Source organism: Colius striatus, chromosome 6 (assembly GCF_028858725.1).
Source record: "Colius striatus isolate bColStr4 chromosome 6, bColStr4.1.hap1, whole genome shotgun sequence".
Lineage (NCBI taxonomy): Eukaryota > Metazoa > Chordata > Aves > Coliiformes > Coliidae > Colius > Colius striatus.
The window spans coordinates 16,634,844-16,662,508 of NC_084764.1; the positions used below are offsets into that span (position 1 = coordinate 16,634,844).

At 38.4% G+C, this 27,665-nt stretch overlaps 1 non-coding gene across 1 annotated transcript; it reads right to left on the reverse strand.

The window, feature by feature from the left end:
* Positions 1–11,416: 11,416 nt before the first annotated feature.
* LOC133625690 (U2 spliceosomal RNA) lies at positions 11,417–11,605 on the reverse strand. The gene has a single exon (XR_009818996.1). It is a non-coding gene; the product is annotated as a U2 spliceosomal RNA (small nuclear RNA).
* Positions 11,606–27,665: the final 16,060 nt, after the last annotated feature.

A 27,665-nucleotide genomic window follows, 5' to 3' on the forward strand; every position in this document is an offset into this window, starting at 1 on the left:
ACATTTTTTATTCTGTTAATATTAGAAGTTTCATAGATATTTTAGATTTATTAAAAAATTCTCAAGGGATTTGACTTAAACTCTGGCAACATGCAGCAAACTGCCTCATAATTTGACATCTTTGAGTAGGAATTTGAAAGAGAAGTTTATTTTTTATTTTCATTTGATAAAATTTTTGCTTCTGAGGCTAAACAAAAATCATACCTATGAATATCAGACACTACTTTCACCAATCTAAATTATGGATTCTGTCTGTTTCAGTCCACAGTGCTACATCTAAAACCATGGAAGCAACTTAAGCATATGTAAACTTAAGAGCCTGCAGAGAAAAGACATACAGTAATCTTTCAAATGGACGTTTTTAGCAACAGTCCACAGCTAAGTCTTTCTTACTCATTCATTGTTATTCATTAGAGAAGCATCTTGTCCTGAGGCAAAAGTCTGACTCAGTTAAGTCAGTAGCAGAACTCTCACCTAATTCAGTAAGATGTAGATAACATGTCTGAAGCCAGTTCATTTTTTTTTTAAGAATAATCATAGTTTTTCTGTGAAATTCACCCCCAGAAGGCAGTTAATTGCTTTACTGAGTACTGGAATTTTAAGTTTCAAGACTGCATATTATACAAAAACTTGAAACTTCAATGTGAAATAAGTGATTACATCATTTGGCATAATTGCAACATGTCACAAAAAGACAAGCTGTTAAAAACTGCATTAGAGCTGGCAAAGTGAACACCTCTGAAGTACAACCAAAATGGTGTCATGGTTGCAACAGCAACACATATGTTCCAGAATGTAGATTGCTTTGGAAAGAAATAAATGGAGTTTCTTTGTCGAAGAACGAAATAATCTGATATTCTACCAAAACACAACAAAAATTGTCTTTTTTTATTACAGTGTTTGTATTGAGTACATTCAGGACAGGAGAGATTGTGGTGACACAGAGCTTGCAAGGAAAAAGAAGAAACAAAAGTAGCAATATTTGACCTGGAACTCATTTCAGACATCAACTGCAGTTACCACTGCTCAATAATTAGTGTAGCTGGTAGCTATTCTGTATGTCTCCCATATAAAAATAATTTTTCATTCTTACATCAACCGCTAAGCAACGTAGTCCTGAGTGCCCTTGGGCAACTCCTGCTTCTGCTGGTATCATATTGCTTTTTCACTATTTCAATTATATAAATTCCTGACCTTCACTATACAAATTAACTTTGAGACTAATTGGGTCTTTCCTGGAGCTATGGCTTCACCAGCAACTCTATATGTGTATTCTCTCTAATTGTTTCATGACCAGTTCAAGGACCACACTTGGGCCTGTGCTCTCTCTATCTTGCTGTTATCAGCTGACTCAGTGAGAGTCAATTCTCTTATTCAATCTCTGCTTTTTCAGGCAGCATGTGTGTGGTACTTTTAAACCTCGTCTAGCTTATAGACTTCCAGAAGTATCCCAGGTGACCTTGTAGCCTTTCACATTTTTCTGCAGGTAATATCTAGACATGTCTACAGAAAATAAAGATATCTAGAAAGATACAAAATAGACCTCTCATTTCCTTGTTAATATTTTCTATCTAAACTCTCCTGAGCGTTCAGAAGCAATCTACAGTGCACACTGAAGAAAACTGGTTATTAGCCAGCACTTTCAGACATGCGTGTGCCAATTCTGGTTACTGTAAATAACACATAATTACTATAGCATTTCAGATAGCCATATTACCTGAACTCTGAAACTTACTGGAAAACAGCATGATAGAAAGCAGTTGCAACATGCCTCATATACCACAGCTTGACTGAAAAGGACTTTGGCTGTTTGCAAGGTTGGGCACTTACAGGAGCTTAAGGCTTCTCATTCATCTGACCAGTCTGCAAAGAAGGATGCTGTCTTCTTAGGACTCTTAGAACAAGTAGTTCCCCTGAGACGGTGTCTCCAAAGCTCAGACATCCAATATGAAATCACATATTCTTTCAAGCTTATTACCTTGCTTTTTGTGTTTATAGATACTTGAGAAGAGACACTAATCAGCTCTGAATGTGCTACCTAAGCTGTGAAATTTTACCTACAGGATCTGTCTCATTTCCCTTTGTGGCTTTAATCTGTTTTGTTTCTGCTCGTCTGTGATTTTATCCCAGACATATTCTCATGGTTGAACTTTTGCAGGTTTATATCTTCTGGCCTTAAAAAGATCCTTCTTTTTCTCTCCAGAGACATGTGATAGATCTTGGAATAGTTTGCTTTTCCATTACCCAGACCATTGCTGCAGCTCACAGCATAAAGAACATCATAGGCTATCCTCTCAAATGCAGATACACACAAGCCCACTGATCCAAATGGGAGCAGATTCCCTTCATTATGAAGAATGAAGGCAGGACAATCTACATTGAATAGAAATTACATTTATATAAATAAAACTCTGTAGAGTGGCAATATGGTTTGTACTGGGACTCAGGAAATACAAGCTTTGGACAATGGTTCCAAAAGGTCACTAATTTCTGCTGTATAGAATGTTTATCATTCTTAAAGTTAAAAAGACATTTGTAAATTTTCATGCTGTGTATTCTGCTTTTCCCCTAATGAAGTCTTTTCCCTAATTCAAGTCTTAAATGGAATTAGTGTTAATTTAGCAATTAATTCAATTGAACATGATTTCATGAAAAAACTATCCATGTCAGGACTCTTTTGAAGCTAAGACAGGAAACTTTTAGAAATAAGACACAGATCTTCATGAGGGTCTTACTTTGAATGAGAAAAGAAACTTTGAATAACAGTTATAACTTCCAGATTCATTAAGTCATCTGACATTTCCACTATACATTTGAGAGTGCTTTTTTCCAGCTTTATGCTAAAGATGATAAAGAAAGGCTGTATGAATAAAATTATATGAAAGTTAAATTGTTCCAACTACCACATATTTCTCACAACACTGAACTCAACAGCTAACCCCTCTGTGTTTTAAGAGCACATTATTTGCATATAAATAAATGGTTGTTTGCTTAGAAATTGCTTCATAGAGCAGTTCTGTGACTTCCAGCATTTAGATATTTGTAACTGTTAATAAGATCTCCCCTTAGTCTCCTCTTCTGTAGACTAAATAGCCCCAGTTTCTGCAGCCTTTCCTCATATGAAAGATGCTCCAGTCCCCTGATCATCTTGGTGGCCCTACGCTGGACTCTCTCCGGAAGTTCTCTGTCCCTCTTGAGCTGAGGAGCCCAGAACTGGACACAGTACTCCAGATGAGGCCTCACCAGGGCAGAGTAGTGGGGGAGAAGAACCTCCCTTGACCTGCTGGCCACACTCTTCTTGTAATCATTAACTTGTCAACAGATAATGGGTCAAAGTTGGTAATTTATCAATCTAAATATCAACTAAATGGTTAAGTTTATTTTTTTATAAAATCACATTCTTTTAGCAGATTTGTACAATGTTTTCATAGGAGTATGTTTAACATGAGATATTGTGCCTCAGTAATGATATAATGGGAATACATTAGCTTTCATTTTTCTAGACCAAGTCATACTCTTTCAAAGCATCCTCTGACATGGAGTGCGAGTTCAAACTATGAACTCCTTAGCACCTGGTATTTGGTAGGATGAAGTCCACTGAAGGAATCTTTCCTTCTTATCACCACAATGGGAAGAGATAAGAAAGTCTACACACATTCTAATATATCATTTCTATCTACATAGTTATTGAAGTAAGGTAGCACAGTAGCCATAGAAGAGTACAGAGTATTTTACAGAGTGTACAACATACATAGTTTAAATGTGTGCTTATGTGTTTATAAGCCATTCACAAAATCACTGAATCTCACAAAAGCACAGAATCGTAGAGGTTGGAAGAGACTAAATCAAGACGTCTTTAAGTTCAGTGGTAGCTCTTCTCTGCTAGGACATTATGCCCGAGCCTTACACTTCTCATAAGATCATAGACTCTTAGGAGCAGAAGTTGGTGGAAGTGTCAGTGGTTCTCAGCAGTGTGCCTCCAAGATTCAAAAGATCTGGTTTAAAGGGTTTCTACATTATTCAATGTAGAAAACACAAAAGTGACATTTTTGGTATAGGAAAAGAAATCTTTTCAGCTATAACCTATGATGTTTGGAGAGTATGTTTTTAATACTTTTTCAACTTTGCCCCATAAGATGTATTGACTTTTATTACAGAATTTAAATGATATGTGGAATTAAAAGAGAAATGGAATAAAACCTACATAGGATAAAACAATTTATGGTTATATGTAATACAGGCCTAACTGCCCAATATTCAGCAAAGTACATGTCATGTCAATTTACCTAGATCTTTGCCATGTTTTAAACTTCCAGTTTGATATATATAACCATTTTGATTAAAAAAAGTTTACATTATAGAATCTATAAATATTGTATGTGCTTGGAGTAAGCATTTCCAACTTATCTCAAAATATTAGTCAAACATAGAGTTGCTAAATATTGATGTCCTGTCACATTCAATCACCTAAAAAACTGCAATGTGTGTTACCACAGTCTTTTCCCTACCATTTATCAACACAAAACCTTGGCCCCATATTTTAGATAGTTGAAATGATAAATTGTTAATATAGATAACAGTATAATTGGAACATTCCTTGGTGTGAAATGGTGATATCTTCTTTTTTAGTTCCTTGTACCTGTAAATCATTCCAGATAACACAAATTAAAACTGAAGTGACAGGATCGATGAACGAATTCACACAGACTTAGTGTATATTCCATTGAGTGTTGCAATACATGTCAATTAATATTGCTTCTTTATAGTATGAACACATTTAGTTAATTCCAAAATTATTTTGAGAAATGAAAATCTGAGAATATCAATTATCTTTTACATCTTTAACATTAGGTAGCAACTTATCCAGGTTTCATTTGAAAATATTTTCATAGACTCATAAATGGTAAGGACTGGAAGAGGCCTTCAGAGATCATCTAGTCCAACCACTTGATAAAGCAGGTCCACCTAGTTCAGGTCACATAGGAATGTGTCCAGGTGGCTTTTAAAAACCGTTTAAATGGAACTTTTTGTGTTCCAGCTTCATCCCATTACCTCTTGTCCTGTCACTAGATATCATCGGAAAAAGGCACGCCCCAACCTCCTGACATCCACTATTTAGATATTTGTAAATATTAATGAGATCTCCCCCCTGTCTCCTCCAGACTAATCAGCCCCAGTTCCTGCCTTTCCTCATAAGGAAGAATCTCCAGTTCCCTGATCATCTAAAAAATGTAATGCATAATAAAAGTATCAGATATTTCACTTTCTGCATTTTTTAATATTTAAAGCACTAAATACTTTGAAATGGCAAACACTTTCAACCATTTTAATGTAGTGAATGATTGACTTTACAAATCCTATCACAAAATGGCATTTCCTATATTTTTACTTATAAAACTGATAAACATTGCTTATATGTTTACATAAAGATAACATTTATTTGCACAAAAATAGTTCTATTAATTCTGTCAACTTGCCATTTTTGCAGTTGTCTCTGACACTGACTTGCACTACAACTTTCATTTTTCAGGCTCTTACAGTTTTAATGATAACCAGAGGGACTAATTTGAGTAACACTTTTGGATCAGAGGAAACATACAATGCTAAGTAAGCAATTAATACAGATTACTTTTCCTGTAATACAAAGCAATAATACAGTATTAGGCATTCTAAAACTTCTCAACATCTATAAATAACAAATGCTATGGTATATAAATAGTTTTAGCAAGTATTTTAAAATGTATTTCTCAGCAATTGTGGCACAAATAGTGATGGTTTGAATAAATATAAGACAGTAAAATAATTAACGTGATAATATTTAATATACATGTACTATTAAATGTTAAGTTACACTATATGCAGGCATTAACATATGATGCATGAATCATGGGAGGAGGGGGAGCTTTATCAACATTTATAAATACATAAAGAGTGAGTGTGAAGAGGATGGGGCAAGTCTTTTTTTCTGTAGTGCCCAGTGACAGGACAACAGGTAACAGATACAAGCAGAACACAGAAAGTTCCACTTGAACGTGAGGAGAAACTTCTTTATTGGGATGGTGACGGAGCACTGGTACAGATTGTCCAGAGTGGAGTCTCCTTCCCTGACATTTTCAAAACCCCCCTGGACATATTCCTGTACAACTTGATCTAAGTTAACCTGTTCTAGCAGGAGGTTGGACTTGATAATCTCTAGCTGTCCTTTCCAATCAATCCTGTGATTCTGCTTAATATCTTATAGTAGATATCTGAGCACAGAGGAGTGCTGAAGGGTCAGTGAAAAGCTGGAATCCCTTAAGCAACAGAATCGAGGGTGCAGGAAGGTCTATAATACCTTTCATTTTGATGACAGATGACGTCTTATGCTATTAAGTCCATACAACACTGACAATATGGGCTAATATCTATTTCCAGTATCCAATTAACCACAAAACTCTTGGTAAGACAATGTATTTACAATGATAGCTCTTTAACTCCTTCTTAGAACAACTCAATATTTGATCTTGAGAGTGCTGCCAATCAAATATAAAAAAGGCTGCCTTCAAGACAGCTGGGTACGATTTCTAAAAGAAAATATTGTAATACTGTTATCAAAATAGATGAGTATGCAGTACACTCTTAAAAAAAATATAAAGGAATAATCTTTGCTCAGCTCTTGGCTGAGGGTGGAAGAAAAATGACTTGGTGTTGTTATGTTTGGGTCTATGAAATTTAATGCAGAAGACACATACCACCTTTCCTCAGAATTACAGAGCTTTGATCATGGCTCCTCGAGTCTGCAAAGAAGGTCTGGATGCTCTTCAACAGCACGTCACTCTCTGTGAATATGTAGTTTTCATCCTTTCTACAGTGATTGCACTGCATTTTCCTAAACTTCTCCTTTTGGGGTTGGAAGGCACAAAAAAGGTGAAGACTTCTTCTTAATTGCATTCAATTCACGAATCAACTTGAATGTGGAGTCCAAAAAATTGCCAGTTTCACATCACAAACACAGAATATATCTTGCTATTAATCTCAGTATAAGCAAATGTTTCTGAGCTGGTTGTTATTAGAGACACACATGGTGTAAGAGAGATCATTGTGCATGTTTCCTGATGTGCTAGAGCCAGACAACAATTGTGTGTGAACACTTAAGAAATCTCACATCTATCTTATTAGTATAACATCAAGAAATGTATTGGTAATTGGCTTTACCTTCTTTTTAAGTATTTGGAATGGGAGCATACTTCTTAATTATTATAACTGAAGTTACTGTTCATTAAGCATAATATTAATATTAATATTAATATTTTCCTTTTCTTTTCACTCATTACTTCTCCACAAATATTTTCCACCTTGAAATTTTGTTCAAGTTACACACTTTAAAATTACAAGCAATTTTTTATGTACTTAATGTTCCATATTAAACAAGTGGAATTAAAATTCTCATTTCCTTGATGTTCTGTTTTATGTTTAACAAATTGAGAATTATGCATTGATGGTATAAATATACATATAATCACTTCTTTAATTATGCATATGATTGCTGCCTAACTTCGTAATATGTTCCTGCAGTTATGGCAGAACTAAAAGATTTTAATTTTCAAGCCATTTCTTACAATATTAATCCTCTTTCATTTCAGGGCTTTTTAGTAAGTGTATCTAAGAAAATGTGCATTAAGAAAAGATCTGTAAAGGCCTTGACATCTGCTTATTTTTCCATCATCTGCGTGTTTTCTTTAATGTTCTTCTAGTGACAATTTTTATGCTGTTTGAAGGATGGAATAGAGATAGTATATAATATGTCTTCTATTCTGTAAATACTGAAATATGGGACCTGCACTTTCATAATTGTTGTTTCTCTGTACCATAATTATTTAATATTTAATAATTAATTAAAAAACCCCTCGATACAAAACATCAGCAGATTTTCAAACTTGATAAAGGTGATCACCTAATGGCACTCACTTCCTGTCCACTTCATCTGTCAGTTCTGAACTGAATTAGAGTGGTTTTCAATCTGGAAAATTCAAAACATCCAATAAACCATGACAATGTGTGTGTGAAGTTTCTGCATGTTATGTATAAGGACCTCGCCTTGATAGAGCAGCACCACAGCTCCTATCCTGAGACATCAGGCACCTGCTGCTGGGTGAAGCTATAGGTAGACAGCAGGAGTAGGAGAGGACTATGGAGCAAGTGTTAAAGAGGGAGAAGGTTATTCTGAGGAGGGGGGAAAAATGAGGGCAGTGCTGGTTCCTGTGGTCCTCAATGAGGAAGGATTTCTGAGCAAGTGTCTGAGGGCTACAGAGAGGAAGCAAATATTGAAGAAGAAGTCTTGGTGATGGAGCTGAGCCTTGATGTTTCAGCAGAAATGGTGGATCTTAACTAATCATATCTCAGTTAAGATGTGCTGGACAATAAATTTTATTCCACCATGACTAGCAGGTGCTAGGCTATATTGCAGGATGCCGTTAGTCCCAAAAGGAATAGCTGCCAGTTGGGTAGGTAGAACCACACTCTTCTTGGCTTGTTTTCCCTTGGAAAGCCAGAGCTGGCCATCTGCCAGCTGAGTGGTTGGAAGTGCAGTAGTATGACTGAGCTGACCTGCATGCTGCTTGTTGCTGAAGGGGCATTGCTTTGTCCTCCCCTTCTGTCTGTGCATTTCCCCTGGTTAGTGCTTATCTGACCTCTCTCTGAGCCAATTCAATTCATTAAACTACTGGCGAATTAAACCAACCAAAAAAGCAACTAGCTTTCTGCTGGATTAATGAGTCAGTTTACTGAAGGGTCAGATACATGCCAGAGCTGGAATGCAAGGCAGAGGAGAATGAGACTGCTCCTTTTGGCATCGGAAAGCTGTTAAGTCTGCTCGGTTGCTCCTGAAGCATACCCCTCGAACCACAGTGTGACAATGCAGATAAGGCCAATGAAAAGGCTAACCTCTGCTGAAAGGGATGTTCCTACTTCCTTCCTCCCCATTCTGGCTTTGTGCCGCTCCTGGCACTAATGCTTATTTAATCCTATCACCAGCTAGTTTGGGGAGATTACTGCATTCTTTTGTTTGCTGTCCTGGCTTTTTAACCCACTTGCTGAGGAGTCAGATGGTGGTAGGGAAGTAGTGGGAATGAGTGGCTGGACTTTCCCTTAGCATGTCAGTTGGTCTTTGAATTGCCTTAACTGCTTTGTTAGGCTGCACTCTGTGGTTCTGTTGGCTAATGATTGTGAGCAGCTGAATCCCAGAGAAGGATGAAAGCAAACTGTGCAGGCTTGCAGGCTCAAGGGAACTGTTAGCATGTAAATTACTGACAACTAATGATGACTTGGATGTTTCTCCAGGCATGCTGAGGAGTTTCAAGTGAGAAAAACTCTCATCTGGGTGACTGAAACCTAGTAGAAGGAGGTTATGCAGCAGAAATGACAGCTGCTGTAATGGATAGGATTGGCTTCATTACCAGACAACAGTTTTGTGTTAGCAATAGCTCACTGAAGTGGATTTGTAAAGCTAAGCTTACTAGAATGTGTATGCACATGTGTATGCGTGTACAAGAAATCAAATTATCAAAATTCCCAAACTCAGTGAGTTTCCGTAGTAATAAAAGTTGCAAAAATGGGTGATCAGTATGTCTTACCTGTGTTGAAGCGGTTGTAGAAATACAGTGCTGCAGCTGAGAGCTATCTTTCTAACCTAAATTGATTACAGACTCCTCTTTGGTGCAGGCATCTATGTTTAAATTATTAGACTATAAATGGAGAAAAGCCTCATACTTATATTCAAAGATCCAAATGGAGTTATAACAGTGTTGAGCTTATATTCACTTGAATTCTAGCTGAGGATTATGCCAAAGCCAGTATGCATTTAGTTTTTTAGCTGGGGAAAACCACCTTGTTACAGCTATCTAGCAAAACTAGGGATAAACCCACAAAATTTATATACTAGTCTTTCCCAGATACACCTTCTGCTTCTAGGAGCACCTAACTTCTTTTCCCTGAGGTCTTTTTTGTCCTCTGATATTCTACCGCATAACCCAAGAAGTCTTCTGTCTTTGACATACTGGGCAGACTTATATTCAGCTGCTCATGCAGTAATCAGCCAACTGAAATAATCAGTTGTGTATAGCCTGTAGCGTAAACATTGTCTTTAGTTTCTTTTTATCTCCGCCAATTCTTTATAAAACACTTGTTATGAATTATTATAATGGTGGATAAGATTTCAGACACTTTGTAGTAAGGCCAGTAAAATATGCAGATACTTCCAAGTTACTATGGGACAGAGCAGTTTTCCACACTTACTCTGTGGTTGTTTTTTCAAAGGAGAAACTCTGTGGTGAACAGCAGCTCTGCAAAAATGATCCTGACAGCACAGGGTTCACTTCTGTTCTTGTAGGCTTGTAGTTCGCTGCAAAATAGATGTGCAAGATTGAACTGTTGCTCTGAAGAAGCTGGCAAGTGTTTTTTCAGACCTGTGAGCATGGTAACCCTAGAAAATAGTACTGCCTGCTAACTTTAGATTAATTATTTTCTTAAGATTTTCAAAGGGTAAAACTCCTAGTAACTGTGCTCTAGGACAGACTTACCACTCTGACTAGTGAAGACAGACTTGATAACAAGCACTGAAGTAAGCAAACAGGCCAAGCATGCCCCAAGAGAGTATTAGAAGATTCTATCACCAATATTCTTGTTAATTTTTCAGACAGATTAATTGGGGGTGGATGTTCTAGGGATAGGTTAAATTATCTTGGGTTCAGGTAGGACTCATAATGAGGACAGACTTGTTGAAAAGCAGAGCTGAAGTGACTCACTTGGTTGCTGCTATGGCATGCACAATCTGCACAGATTTAAATTATTAGCACATTCAATGTCCCTGTGTCCAGAGTGTTTGCAGAGCCAAAAAAAAATTTTGTAGTGAATTGATTTGAATTAAATTAGTTCCTTTATGACAAAGTTTGGTTTAGATTTAAGTTGAGGTAGTGACGTATGATTTATCATTATCTTGAAATTTAATTGATGTAATGTTGTAAATGTTTAACTGTAAAAACATGACAATAATTACACAGGGAGTTGTACTACAGCTATAAAAATGGAGTTTGAAAATAAGGATAACTAATAAAAAGACTTCACATCTCTCCCCCAAAAGGCACATTTGCAACTTTCAAAAATACCTAAATGACCTGAAGCACCAGTACTGATACTTTCTACGGCATTTATGTTTTTGGATATGTTACCAGTATCCATAATAGAAGTGTGAGAAGAGGTCTGGCTCCGATATCAGTAAAGGAGGTACTTTATGGTACAGATAGCAATTTCTGAAATCTACAAAGATGGTATGTGCTGTTCATCAGTGGGGAAAAGGAACAGCAGATGAATCCTGTACCAAATGCAGCTCATAGAATCATAGAAAGGTAGGGGTTGTAAGGGACCTTTAGAGATCATCTAGTCCAGCTTCCCCAAAAAATCAGAGGCACTGCAGTACCGGGACGATGCGTGGAGCGGAGGAAGCAAGCTCCAGGTCCAACTCCTGAGCCCCAAAATCTGTTTAATATAAAGTCCTCTCATCGAAGACATGTCAGATATTAAATTGATAGGAACAGATACTACACAATAGAACCAAAAAGATTCAAGAAATACAAGATATAAAAACTTCAAGTGTTCCTCAAACTTTGACGACATGCAGACTGTAAAATAATTTACTGGAAAGCGTAGTGCTTTCCTGTATTTCATCAGACTTGACAATTAAAATGTATCAAATTACTTGAAATGTGCACCTAGCATTTGTATCTGATGACTGTCAGAAATTATTTTTATTAAAACTTAAAATGTATTAATATTTCTTGGATAGATATGATGGTTAGTCATTTACGCCAGCACCCTTTGGTTTACCTTTTATATTGCTCTCATGAGACCAATATAGTTGCTACATAATAATAAAGCTGATTTTTTTTTTTTTAAGAGAAAGAAAAGAAAAAAAGTGGCACTTACTACACTATGGTAGTAAAGTGTTTGCATATCATATCTATGAATCCCCAGGGAAATTCTAGGTGAAATAATTCACACGGTCGAATTTAGAAAGGAATAAAGCTATTGTAGAGAGAAAAGTGAAAAATAGAGCTGTAAGAATGTGGGAAATAAAAATAGTGGATGAAAAGAAATGCATCTTGGTAAATGCATATATGTTTCTTGGAGTTCATACCCTTTGCAAATAATTGATTTTAAGGTTATCATTCGCAATTCAAATTCCAATAAATTTTATTCAATGGTTAATGTGATAAATTTTTCCTTTCACAAAGTAAAAACAAAGTGTTTTGGAAAAGAGCTAACTGAGTTTATTGAGACTTGCAGAATGTATGTTTCAGTGCGCTTGCAGTATTACCAAAATGAAATGTAATGATATAACTTCTGAAGTGATAAATGTCTGATGAAAAATCGTCTAAGTAGATACTAGCTGTAGGAAAGTGAGGAGACTTAGATTCTCATTTCAGGGCCAGCAAATACCTGCCTGTAGGGCTTTCCAGAGAAAAGACTAACAGGTAATCTGGACACCTCTGTAGTCTAATGACTTCTGTAGCCTGACCTAAGAGGCTTGTTTTGTTTCAGATTTGCTGCTCTGAAGAGAGTGGCCTACCTAATTGTGATTTCCACTTTTAAAGAAGGGACTTGCTTGTGAAGGAGAAAAGGTATAGAGGGAGTGGTACAGATATAATGACCCCCTTCTATCTTTTCTGATGAAGCTGTACCTTTTTTCTGAAGTACACATTGAAGTTGGACCTATACGCTAGATTACCTCTGTGTCAAATAATTCATGTCCTTAAACATCCTGCAACCTGTTTCTTAATTTATATGACAGTAGGGAAAAAAAGCCTCCCTTTCCATGTCTGTTGATTTTCAGTCTAGTCCTTAGTTTAAATCTTTGAGGCAAAATAGTGAATTAGATCACTTCAACATCTTTTTTCACTTTTACTCTGGCTGAAGCCATCAATGAGTCACTTGGAGCTTTGTCTCACCGCGGTGAAACAATGTACTGCCACTACATAAATGATGCTCTGATTTCAGCATAATCCCAGTGGTGCACAACATTAAAGAAAAAAAAAAATCCCCATGCAGTCTATCTAGCTGGATTTTAGTGGGTGCTAGGTCAAGGCCTGAGGATGTAATAGCTGACTTACAAAGAACAAAGCCCAGTGAGTTTCCACTGTTTCCCTGAGGAAGAGTTCAAACAGCAATCACTGCAGAGACCCTCCTAGCAGTTTGATTGCTAGTTGCTGGGGAGTATCTTTGGGTTGTCATTTTGAATAGGATGTACTAAACATGGTGTTATTTTAATGCATTTAAAAAAACCCCCTATAAATTAATGACTTCTTCAGTCTGGCAAGTTGAAAATTTAAGTTAAAAATTGCTTAAAAGCTGCTGGTTTGAAGCAGAAGTAACTTTTGCCCTTTGTCTCACCATTTTCAAAATATCTTGCTTGGAACTGTTCTTAAAAATAGATAATTTTAAAAAGACATATTCAAAGAAATTTTTTTTCAAAAGGCACTTTGGTATTTTGGGGAGGGAGGTGACTGTGGCAAGCAACTATTTTTTAATGTCTGTAGATGAATAATTGATATAAGTACTCATGGAAAACATCTACTCCAATGTGGGGTTTTTTTCCCTAGAAAATAAATTTTTGTAAAAATTCCCAAAAGAATTCCCAGTAGTCTTCCCAGAAGACTACTTTCTGACTTCATGATATAAAAAAACCTAGATCATGTGTGTTCAGTTTCTTAATGTTTAACATCCTGTAAGTGGTTAATTATACCTGTAAGTGGCTCCCTTTTCCTAACTTTTGCCAATGATAGCTTTTGTTAAGAGGTAGAAAGGTTAGTTTTGTGTTTGAAATGTTAATATTTTACACCATTTTTCCGCAGTAGAATGAGAAAGAAGGATCTGTCCTTCAGTCTGTTCATGGTATAGTTAAAAAAAAAAGTATAAACATAGAATTCCTGAGCTTTCCGTGACATGGAAGGTCATTAACAGGGCACTTGAGCAGACTGGTATTACAGTCAACTGAGACAATGAAACATCCTAAATGGCTTAATGCAGCAACTAAGTGCTTCTTAAATTCCAGAACTTTTACTTGAGGAAAGCATTCATGACCAGAATGAATTTCCATTTCCTTTAGTAAATGCTGTTTTTATACAGTCATAGTTGAAGAGGCAACACAGTGTAAAAAAAACCCAGCAGTTTGATTCTGTCTCCACAGCAGCACTACACTGATTTGTCAAGTTACAACTTGAAATCTGAACCTCAGCTAAATATCTGTTGTTACATATAATTTTAATAGAAATGGCAGGAGTCTGTGTGATAATATATACATACACTGTCAACGTAGCAGTGTCAGACTAATCAGCATGCAAATTAGAATGGTTTCATCCTTTGGGAAGCTGAAGTTTTACCTATGTCCCATCAATTCAGCTTTGTAAAAAGGATAAATTCGTTTTAATTTACCTTCTTTTTATTCTGGAAGTAAATTCTTCAGAAAGAGGAAAAAGAGTGATAACATAAGTGAAGTCTGAAGGTTTCAAAAGGCTAGTACTCTGTGTGGCAATACTATATGTATTTGTGCATTTGCATGGGAGCATAAATTAAAAATATATTCTCCTAAAAGTCTAAAAAGTTTGTGAACCATTTTATCCTGAAGTATTTTCTGAGATGTCGAGCAGATATTTGCTATCTTCTTGTAGATTTTTGGTTTTGCTATCTCATAGAGGATAGAGGTATCCCAAATTATCACCTTTTTAACAGAGGACAAAAGAAAATATGTGTCTACGCCCCTGCTGCTCCAGTTTACTATCCAGCAGCTTAATTTAAACACTTTAAGTGTTTAAAAAGGCTTGCACTGAGATGCCAGACTGATTTGGAGTTGCTGAGTGAGTAACACATGTTGCCTTTTGCTGACTGTGTGACCATCTCAGTAGAAGGGTAGCTATCAAATATCTGGGAAAGAGGAGGAGAGTGGTTCTATCTTAATGTTGGTTGTTTGCCTACTTGCATGAGCCAGAGATCTTATTCAATGTTTCATGAATTCTCCCTTACATGTCTAACAGATTCCCATGTTGTATTTTGTGGAATAATGTGCAGCTTGCTGAATCAGTGTAGCTATGACCTGTTCATTTCTTCTAAGTGAAACTTTGACAATTTTTTCCTAATTCCAAGGAATGGGTTCTACATTAAATGGGCTTCCCTTTTGTGCATCTGCTCTTCCAAGGTCTGTTGCTCTTACTGTCTTGACAAGTGCATCTTAAAAAAATTAAAAGATGAAAAGCTGTCCTGCATTAACGACCAAAGTGCAAATCCAGTGATGCACTCAGGTGTGTCAAAGCCACTTACTGCTATACCTAAGAGGTAGTGTTTTAGTATGCCCTCCTCAGTAATACCCTGCTCAAATATATTGCTCTTATCTGCAGCCATATGTTTCACAAATCTATGTAAAGGCCAAGACTAGGGAAAAGTGAGCTTCTGTTAATAGCTTTCCCTTTTTTTCTTTCTTTCGAATAGCCTTTCCTCACTTGGGGATGGTGGAGAAAGGAAGTAAGGAGCAATGTCTGTTTATACAGTTAAGTAAAGCAACAGAAAGAAAATAAGCAATAGTATGTTGAAACATAAGATTTTTAGAAGGATTTTGAAGAAAGGAAATTTGAATATGCACAAAACTCTATCTTAGAACTTTTGAATACTTAAAGCCCCTTCATATTCTGAAATGAGAAAATACACTTTAAAGATGATTTTTTTTTTCAATAGCAAATACTCACTTTAATTTTTAAATTGATCTGTCACTGGATGGGAAATTTGGTTGCTTAGCTGAATAATCTGTGAGCACATTTTCAAATTAGTAAAACAAAAAATCGGTTTCAGTTAACTTTGCCTTTTCTTCAATAACTTGATCTTCCGAGGTATTGATTTCTAAACTTCCTTTCTAACTCTTAGTCTTGCACACTTATCTACATGTTTGGGTCCTACAAATTATGATCTCAATTTCTCAAACTGATATGTCAGGCATATTTGACCTTTCAAAAGCAATTTCACTTTTCTGGGAAGTGTCGTAGTTTTATCCAGCCGGGAACAAAGAGCCACGAGGGTGCTCGCTCACTCCTCCCCCTCCCGGCAGAGCGGGGAGGGGAACCAGACAAAAAGGGGAAAAACCCCTGTAGGTTGAAATAAGAACGGTTTGATAGAGCAACAATAAGAAGAAACAAGTTCAGGAAAAAACAGTTTTAACAGTAAATGAGGGGCTATACAAAAGGACTGGTGCTGCAGCTGCTCACCGCCTGGGACCCGACACAACAGCTCCCGACCGGCAGCGGAGCCCGCGGTTCCGCAGCCCCGCCCCCGACTATCTCCCTGCCTTTATGTACTGGGCATGATGTCAGTATGGTATCAAATACCTGTTGGCCAGCCTGGGTCAGCTGCCGATGCTGTGCCCCTTCCTACTTCCTCATCAAAGTTAACTCTATCCTAGCCCAAACCAGGACATTCTACCCCTTATTCTATACCATCTATGTCATGCCTAGTTTCACAATTTACAACATCTAAACACCACATTTCCTCTCCCTGAAAAAAATATGGGCACGCACAGAGAAGTATATTATTCCCTCAGTTTATAGGCCATCCCCCTAACATTCCTGTTGAGTCCATTTAGTCCATAACTTCAGGTCTTATTTGTCGTAAATCTTTCTCAGCAGGGCAGATGGGGGGTGTGTGTGAGATAGGTCACTGCATGCAGTATCAGGAGTTTGCAGCTGGTCTATTCGGTGTGTCTTTTCTGTAAGTTGAAGGCACTGATCTTGAGGACGTCACTGGGCGACAATTCACATTCCACCATTCTGTATCTTGCTTGTCCAGGTCCATCTTTCAGTGATCTGGGTGGTTCTTACTGCAGTGTCAGTGGTATGGCATAGAGCAACTATGGTAATGGTGACGTATAACAGCAAAGTTATTTAACAACTAACATAATACATTTCAATTCATGGAATTCACAGGCTATTCTCACCCAAAATCAGATTTCCTTGAGATACACACTGAATTTCCTCATCCTTGCCCATCACCCACAAATTGTATCCAGGTCCCTGGATACAATCCCACGAATGAGTTTGCCTTTACCCAACGTAGGACTCATCCAGACTGCTTTCCCTAACAGATCTTTTACTGCACTACAGGGACTTTATCCCCTTCTACAGTATGTAAAAGTTCTGATTGGGCAGGGCCAGCTCTGTTCACAGATCCTCTGGAGTTGACTAGCCAGGTGGCCTTTTCTAAATTTGTATCCCAATGTTTGAATGTCCCACCCCCCGTTGCTCTCACTTCAATAGTCTATTGCATCTTTATATTCCTCCCCCCCCCCCCCCCCCCCCCCCGAGGCTGGTGCATGATAGGGGATGTGATAAACCCATTCAATGCCATGCTCTTTGGCCCAGGAAACTATAAGGTTGTTCCGGAAGTGTGTCCCATTGTCTGATTCAATTCTTTCTGGACTGCCATGCCACCAGAGGATTTTCTTTTCAAGGCCCTGGATGGTGCTCCAGGCGGTGGCATAAGCCACAGGATACGTTTCCAACCAGCCAGTGGTTTCCTCCACCATTGTGAGCACATGGCGTTTGCCTTGGCGAGTCTATGGCAGTGTGGTGTAATCAATCTGCCAGGCTTCTCCATATTTATATTTCTGCCATTGTCCTCCATACCATATGGGCTTCCACTATTTGGCTTGTTTGATTGTAGCACGTCTCACACTCATGGACGACCTGTGCAATGGTGTCCAAGGTTAAATCCACCCCTCAATCCCAAGCCCATTTATAGGTGGCATCTCTTCCTTGATGACCTGAGGTATCATGGACCCACTGAGCTAAAAATAACTCCCCCTTGTGTTGCCAATCGAAATCTACCTGAGCTACTCCAATCTTTGCAGCCTTGTCCACTTGCTGGTTATGCAGATGTTCTTCAGTGGCCCTGTTCTTAGGTATATGGGCATCTACATGGCACACTTTCACAACTAGCTTCTCCAGCCAAGTAGCAATGTCTTGCCATATTGGGGCAGCCCAGATGGGTTTGCCCCATTGTCGCCAGTTGTTTTGCCTCCATTGCTGTAACCATCCCCACACAGCATTTGCTGCCATCCACGAGTCAGTGTAGAGGTAAAGCCTTGGCCAGTTTTCTCGTTCAGCAATGTCTAAATCCAGCTGGGTGGCTTTTACCTCTGCAAACTGGCTCAATTCACCATCTCCTTCTGCAGCTTCTGAAACTTTGAGTAGGGGACTCCACACAGCTGCCTTCCACCTCTGATGCTTCCCCACGAGATGACAGGACCCATCGGTGAACAGGGCATACTGCTTCTCATCTTCTGGAAGTTTCTCGTATGATGGGACCTCTTCAGCATGGGTTGCCTCCTGTTCTGGTGATATTTCACTGTCTTCACACTCTGGCTAGTTCGTGATCAATTCCAGAATTGCAGGGCAGCTAGAATTTCCTACAAGAGCTTGTTGTGTGATCAGTGTGATCCACTTACTCCATGTAGCATCAGTTGCATGTGTGGAGGAGGCCTTCCCTTTGAACATCCAGCCCAGCACTGGCAGTTGGGGTGCTAGGAGAAGTTGTGTTTCTGTGCCAATCACTTCTGACACAGCTTGAACCCCTTCATATGCTGCCAGTATCTCCTTCTCATTTGGAGTGTATCGGGCCTCGGATCCTCTGTATCCCCGACTCCAGAATCCAAGGGGTCGGCCTCGAGTCTCCCCGGGTGCTCTCTGCCAAAGACTCCAAGTAGGGCCATTCTCCCCAGCTCCGGTGTAGAGCACATTTTTAACATCTGGTCCTGTCCGGACTGGCCCAAGCACCATTGCATGAACAATCTCCTGTTTGATTTGTTCAAAACTTTGTTGCTATTCAGGACCCCATTCAAAATCATTTTTCTTCCATGTTACGTGGTAGAGAGGGCTCACAATCATACTGTAATTTGGAATATGCATTGTCCAAAAACCCACAACACCTAGGAAAGCTTGTGTTTCCTTTTTGCTAGTTGGGGGAGACATGGCTGCAATTTTGTTGATCACATCTACTGGGATATGGCGACGTCCATCCTGCCATTTTATTCCTAAAAACTGGATCTCCTGCGCAGGCCCTCTGACCTTACTTCGTTTAATGGCAAAACCAGCCTTCAGAAGAATTTGAATTATCTTCTTCCCTTTCTCAAGAACTTCCTCTGCTGAGTCACCCCACACAACAATGTCATAAATGTATTGCAGGTGTTCTGGGGCCTCACCCTTCTCCAATGTGGCCTGGATCAGTCCATGGCTGATAGTGGGGCTGTGTTTCCACCCCTGGGGCAGTTGATTCCAGGTATACTGAACCCCTCTCCAAGTGAAAGCGAACTGAGACCTGCACTCTACTGCCAAAGGAATTGAGAAGAATGCACTGGCAATATCAGTGGTGGCATACCATTTGGCTGCCTTGGACTCCAGTTCATACTGGAGTTCCAGCATGCCCGGCACAGCTGTGCTCAGTGGTGATGTGACTTCATTCAGGCCACGGTAGTCCACTGTCAGTCTCCACTCTCCACTAGACTTTTGCACTGGCCATATGGGACTGTTAAAGGGTGAGTGAGTTTTGCTGATCACCTCTTAGCTCTCCAGTTGGCGAATCACCTTATGAATGGGAATCACTGAATCTCTGCTGGTGCGATATTGCTGCCGGTGCACTGTTGTGGTTGCAATTGACACCCATTGTTCTTTGACCATCAGCAGCCCCACACAGAAGGGTCCTCTGAGAGGCCGGGCATGCTGGACAGTTGTTCAATTTCCTCTGTCTCCACTGCAGCCACATCAAAGGCCCACTGGTACCCTTTTGGGTCCTTAAAATACCCTCTCTTAAGGTAGTCTATGCCCAGGATACAAGGAGCTTCTGGGCCTGTTACAATGGGGTGTTTGTGCCACTCATCCCCAGTTAAACTCACTTCAGCTTCTAACAAGGTTAGCTGTTGAGATCCCCCCGTCACTCCAGAAATACAAACAGATTCTGTCCCTTTACTGCTTGATGGCATCAGAGTGCATTGTGTTCCAGTATCCACTAAAGCCTTGTACTCTTGTGGGTTTGATGTGCCAGGCTATCGGATCCACACTGTCCAATAAACTTGGTTGTCCCTCTCCTCCACCTGGCTGGAGGCAGGGCCTCCCTAGTACTGGCCATGGCAGTCATTGGATACTTTTTGTGGAAAAGAGCTAGAAGTCCCCTCAAGGGGACTAGAATAGAGCTCAACCCTTCTGTCTAGGAAGTTGCTCACTGGAAACTGGAGCAGCATCTTTCCAGGAGAAATTGCTTCTTGTAACGGTTTTTCCCCGTAACTGCTGTGCCCATGCTCTTAAGGCCGAAGTAGGTTGCCCATGCCACTTGTTCATGTTCTCTCCCTGGTCCTGCAGGTAAGACCACAAAGCACCTCGTGGTGTCTGCCCTCTATATTCCCTCTCTTGAACAGAGGGACATCTACTAATAGCTGAAGTATGGACTTGGGCAGGTGGAGTGCGGGACATATCTTTGAATTGGCGGAACTCTTTTGACGTTTTATCTACAGCTGAAACAACAGCCTCTAGGGAGGAAGACAGACTTTCTTCATATTGCCAAAGTTGAACATCCATTTCCCCCATTGTTTTCTCCTCACCTTCTTTCCAGGAGATGACTGTCAATGAATTAGCATAAGATGATGGTGCACTTTGAAGAAATCTTTGCCACACAGATTGTGCACACCAGACCTCATCTGGGTCTGTTAGTGACTGCTCATTATAAATCATTTCCCGCACAGCTAACTCCCTCAGGTACTGGATACCTTTGTCCATTGTGGTCCACTTGCCTGGGTGGCATATGATATCGTCTTTGAAAGGGTATCTTTCCTTCATACCTGAAAAAAGTCTTCTCCAGAGGCTAAAGAGTTCTGTCTTCCAATTGCCTTGTCAATGCCACCATCCCGGGACAGAGAGCCCAGCTGCCTGGCTTCTCTGCCCTCCAAGTCCAAGCTCTGGACCCCCATTCTCCCTGCATCGGAGCAGCCAGGCGACAAGGTGCTTGCTTGAGTGGTGGCTGTAATCTCTTCGCACTTCTCGCAGTTTGCTCAGGGACAAGGCAAAGATTGTTATCCGTGGGAGTCAACATGGATTCACCAAGGATAAATCCTGTTTGACCAACCTGGTAGCCTTCTATGAGGGCATAACTTGCTAACTAGATGAGAGGAGAGCAGCAGATGTCATCTACCTTGACTTCAGCAAGGCTTTTGACACTGTCTCCCATAGCATCCTCATCAGAAAGCTCAGGCAGTGTGACTTGGGTGAGTGGACAGTGAGGTGGATCGAGAGCTGGCTGAATGACAGAGCCCAGAGGGTGGTGATCAATGGCACAGAATCAAGTTGGAGGCCTGTGGCCAGTGGAGTTCCACAGGGGCCAGTCTTGTTCAACATCTTCATCAAAAACCTGGATAAGAGGATAGTGTCCTGTTAGCAAGTTCTCTGATGACACTAAACTGGGAGGACCGGCTGATTCACCAGAAGGCTGTTCTGCCATTCAGTGAGACCTTGACTGGCTTGAGAGTTGGGCAGAGAGGAATCTCATGAAGTTCAATAAGGACAAGTGCAGAGTCCTGCACCTGGGGAGGAACAACCCCATGCACCAATACAGGATGAGGATTGACCTGCTGGAGAGCACCTCTGTGGAGTGAGACCTGGGAGTCATGGTTGACAATAAACCAACCATGAGCCAGCAATGTGCCCTCGTGGCCAAGAAGGCCAATGGCATCCTTGGGTGCATCAAGAAGAGTGTGGACAGAAGGTTGAGGGAGGTTCTCCTCCCCTTCTTCTCTGCCCTGGTGAGGAGTCCTGTGTACAGTTTTGGGCTCCTCAGCTCAAGAGCGACAGAGAACTTCTGGAGAGAGTCCAGCACAGGGCCACCAAGATGATCAGGGGACTGGAGCATCTTTCATACGAGGAAAGGCTGTTTAGCCTAGAGAAGAGGAGACTGCAGGGTGATCTTATTAACATTTAAAAATACTAAATGGTGGATGTCGGGAGGTTGGGGCATCTCTTTTTTCAATGGTATCTAAGGGATAATGGGATGAAGCTGGAATACAAAAAGTTCCATTTAAACACAAGAAAAAACTATTTTACCATAGGGATGACAGAGCACTGGCACAGGCTGCCCGGTGAGGGTAGCCTCATTCTCTGGAGGTCTTCAAGACCCGCCTGAACATGTTCCTGTGTGACCTGATCTAGGTGGACCTGCTTCAGCAGGGGGAGTGGACTAGATGCTTTCTAAAGGTCCCCTCCAACCCCTGCCAACCTATGATCCTATTGATCTTTTGAACTTTCAAGTCTTTGCATTTGTTCCTCTACTGTGTATTTTCTAGCCACCCATTAAAGCTCTAGGAGCATAGTTTACGATAAAGATTTTGCAAACTGGTAGATACTGCATGTCTTTGCTTAAAATTCCATTTAAGTAAGCATTCAGGAGTTGAAAAACTAAAAATAAATAAAAAATAAATAAAATTTATAAATACCTAATAAAATCTTGTGTATGACTATATCATTGGAAGTATTTCAGCTAACCTTAGAATATGGTTCTTGAACAGAAAAAGAAAAGCTGGTAGTGAAAGTAGAGATTAGACTTTTGAGATATAAGCGAATGTTAATTTTGAAAGTGCATGTATTGTACTTAGCAGTAATTTAAAAAAATAAAAATGAAGAAAATTCCCAAGTATTTTTTAAAACAATGTGTTTTCTTCAGATCTAACTAGTTCATTTTCAGTAACTTGTTCATTATTGCCTGTATGTAGCACAGATGACACAAAAGGTTACTTAATCTGTAGCTGATTAGCATTTTAACATGTCTTTCTATAAAGCAATGAGAAACAGCTGTGGAAGGATAGAAAGGCCTGCTTTCTTCTGAAAGACCTAGAGATGAGGAAATTGTCCAGTTTTTTAGGGAAACTCTGTGGTTTCTTCCTTGAGGAAAAATTTGCTTGTGGTTGGAAAGAGACAAAACATTTGAGAAGTCTCCTTCGAACACATCCTTACTACAGAGTATGTGCTGTTTTTTGGTTTTTGTTTTTTTGTTTTTTCCTACTGGATGATAAACTCATGTTGAGAATAGTCAGAGCCAGTTATAACAAGAAAACTAAAGATTTAGGTAATGTGTGTTAGGTTGAGGTTGCAAAAAAAATTTACATGTTCATTTCTCATTCCTAATTGACTATCTAATGATGTAATCCTTAAAGCAGAGTAGAACCAAGTGTGACTGCCAGCTCACTGGATAAAGTTAATGAAGTAGTATCTGCTGTAATACAGCACACAGTTCTGGATGTAGTGATTTACGTCTAGTTTTATACTAGATCAAGTCATAACTATAATATTACTTCCTATGTATGATATTAGATAAAGAAAATATTTAAAAACCCACGAAACTTAGTGGTTTTAATTGAAACAAAAGAATTATGAAAACAGCAGTAAGGCAAAACACATGAGCAATTATTTAAAATTAACAATCAATTTAAATTCTGTACAAAACAAATATGTAGTATCTGGTTTGGAATCAGAACATAATATGGTTTTATTGGTATAGAAATGGATATATTTAAAATTAACTATCATTGCTTCATTTTTGTTTTATAAAATTTTACACTAATCTAATGTTCCTGTTTAATTAAATCTAGGATGAAAAAATCTACTTTGCAGTTGTCTAGTAGTTCTCAGTCCTTCGTTGTTTGATATGGTTAACAAAACCCAGATGTAAGTTTCAAGATTTGAAAAAACACCAGAAAAGTAACCTTAGTGGGTTTTTTTGGAGAGGAAGATGGGGAATTAGATGTTATTAAGTTTATCTCTTCAGAACTTACACTGAGAAAGCGGATTTTATTTTTATGTGGATGGAAACATTAATCAATAGTTATGGGACACTCAATTTCTGTGGAAATTCTGGACTCTGAGACAGGATATAACAATTTAAAATAAATAATTGGAATAAATACCTTTTAAAGAATCACAGAATGGTGTAGGTTGGAAAGGACCTCTGGAAGTTGTATGAATGCTCTGCTCAACCAGGGCCACTTGGAGCTGGTTGGCCAGGACCATATCCCCATGTATTTTGAATATCTCTGACTCCAAAACTTCCCTGGGCAAATTATGACAGTGCTTAGTCACCTTCACAGTAAAAAATTGTTCCTTAATCTTCAGAGGGACCCTCCTGTCTTTAATTTTGAGCTCATTGCTTCTTGTCATGTTACAGTGCACCACTGAAAAGAGCCTGACTCTGTTTTCTTTACACCTTCCCAACAGGTATTTATATATATTTATAAGATTTCCCCCTCCTCAATTAAATAAATGAAATGGAAAAATTAATCTAGTAATTAAAAAGGTAAACATGAATCAATTTCTTGCTGCAGTGAAGACAAATTTATGAACTGATTTAACGCACTATTTTTGTTCTGAAAAATTTCTAGAAATATATTGTTTCTACCTCTCTTAAATATTCTTCTCCTATATTTATATAATGTGGATTATAGTAGCGAATGCCACATCTATAAGGCAGTTTTTGTGATGTATTTCCCAACAGCACATCAAGAGCAAACTCTCTGCAACTGATGAAGTAGAATGCTGATGTATCATAAAACCAGTTGGTCTGTATTCCTTCCTACCTTAGCATGCATGAAATCAGACTGAAGTCTTTAGACTCAGGCTTTTGTATACTAGTGAGTACCTAGACTTCCTGAAATCAAGAGCATCATTTATATATTAATTTGACTCTTTTGCTGGACTTGTGGATAGTTACTTCAGTGACTAGTTGAAGGCTAAAAAAGAGTAGAACTACTAAAAAAAGAGTACGTTTGAAAACATTTAAATAAGACATACACTGAGCAAACTGTTTCTAAGTGAATTGTTAATTTAGCAAATTTTCCTTCTTCCAGGCCCACGTAGATCCTGCCAGGAATATCCATGAAGAGATTTTAAGTACTTCATTATTTTAAATTTAAATTCAATACTTGCAGGAGTGTCATGTGCATATAGTTCTGCAAATTTAAAGGCTGCTTGGAATGTGGAAGGCTCTGCCATCTCTGAGAGGTTAAGACATTTTTGTGTTTTTCCAACTCTAGTCTTCCTTGGAGGCTCGAAAATCATCATTTTAGTCGTCCAGATGGCAGTCTCATTTTAAAAGCCTTACTTTGCTATTTAAAAACTGTCTTAAATATCTATGAGGTATCCTGGTGCATTCAGGATCCACATTACTAGATCTTGGGCTTCTGCTGGAGAAGCCTTCTTCTCTCTGTCTTTTTTCCTCCTTGCTATCCATATCTTTTTTTCATTCCAGGGCCTGTGAAAAATTAACTGGAATTTTTTTACCACTATGACAAAGATCTCCCTGTGGCCAGAATTAGTTTTTCTGTGTTCCTTTAAGGCTTCTTACAAAATGTACATAAGGTCCTAATTTTAGACCTTTATCTATTTGTGATTTTGAGTAGTAATTTATTATCTTTAGGGTGTTGCTCTTCCTGTTGGCACTACTAAAACATGAATGAAAGAAGAATAAAGGGTAAAGAGCTTTCAAGATGGCTGGAAAAGGCAAGCTCTCACCTACATATAAGTACACATCAGAATATTAAAGAGCTTGCTCTCCTTTGGTATTAGTAGTTGGAAACAAAACCCTTCCTGAATGTTTGCTGAGCAATTACTCACAGTAAGAATTACCATCAGTGTAATGACACCAAACTGCAGAACTCATCTAAGTCTGCTGGTGACCAAGGTAAGGTGGTGAGATTGAAATACGGTCTATAGTTTCACAGGGACTCCCAAAAAAATTTCCTTCCATGTTATTGTTTCTCATAAAGGTTGTGTGTTCTCACAAAGTAACAGTTTCTTGAAACTTCATGTTCTATCCTTTAACATATTTCTTTAAAAACAAAATAAAGAAATTATGTGGGGAAAAAATGCCAGGAAGAAGTGATGAAATCTTTTTTGTGGAGAAGTACATTGCTGGATAAACCCCTGTGATTGTGGTATTGTTATAGTGCTTATTATTTATTCTATAGAAACTAGCAGCTATGTATTTACTGAATATATAGTTATGGACTTTAGAACATTTATTTACTTGAATGTCCATAATGGGTCTGAATAAACTGCTGTATAAGCACACATTCAAGCATTTTTAAAAAAAAAGCATATTGTTTACTTGATTGACCATATATAAAACCATGATAGAAGCACTATTGTTTAGCCAATACTGTTTTGAGGCCATGCCAGACTAATAAGTGAATAGGTATTCATAAGTGTTTCTAAAACATATATCATTTACCTGGTATTAGAAGTGTAGCTTTTCAGAAGTGCTTTAAAGTGTACATTACTAATGTATTTTCCCAATAGTGATTATGGTTAAACACATGGAATTTTTTTTTTTTAATCTTTAAGAAAGGTACCCCTGAAAATGCCTTGCAAATTTTTAAAGCTTTATTGTGAATGTAAAAATAGGAACTACTATATGCAGTAAGATGAATGTTGTTGTTATTACTATTAAGAGCAATCCTACAGTAGTGTTTAGAGGCTGCAGGTGATATTAGGGCCCACTCTGGTATGCACTGTGTAAATATACAGTTGCAGTACTTACAGTTTCTGAGCTGATCTCTACAAATACCATTAAGTTAAGCAACTTTCCTAGCATATAAAGATTCAATCTATCTGCTTACATTCACAACTGAAAATTAAATTTTACATTAAATAATTCTTAAATGAATCTCTGGTGTAGGTTTTCATTATTAATTTTGTCATAATATATGTAAAGATGAGCACAATTTCTCCTCAAGAAATTATTTTTCTCCTGAAGAAGAAAAATAATATAGTATATTCATATTTTGACATACTAAAATAGCTTCATATTTACTGAAATTAATTAAGTGTTGATCAGGCAGTGTCATTTTCTTGTGTTTCCTTATCACCAGATCCTTCAATCTAAATGTTCTTCTGCTCTGGCCTAATGTGAACATACTGGAATATTGATGTTTGGACTTACAAATGTCTTCAGTAAATTGCTCGAGGAACCTCATCACATATCTTTTCTTCCTTTTTCTAGTCACAGTTCTTCTTTTTCATCTGCTGCTTTTATTAGCCACCTCAGGGAATCTTTTTTCTTTAATATTACCGTTCAGAATATAAGAAAACTGATCTGTGCTCTTGCAGCAACATACGTGAACCGTATAATTTAGCCTTTCAAAATTTCCTACTGGCTGTTTCATTTGGAAAATACTTCATAATATTCATCTAACATTTTCAAGTGGAAGTCTTTTACCTTTACTATTGCTCTTTCTTGTATCCTGTAGCTGCATTTTACAAATTTTAAACATTTTTTTCTGAAGACAATTGCAAATATGCCAATTTTGTATCCATTACTCTTTGTAAGAGTATGTGTGTAGCTTGTATCACTTCCATTAGAGATATGCAACCAATGGTTATCTATTTTAAAATGATACCAGGTTTCTTTCATGCTCATTATCTCATTTTCTTTAAGAATATATACATTTCAGTTTTTGACCATTATGTTACACATTGAAACAGCAAGTAGATGTAAAAATAATGTCAATGGTTCATAGCTTATTAAACACAAAACTAATTTTTAGTTAATTCTGTTCCTATTAATTGAAG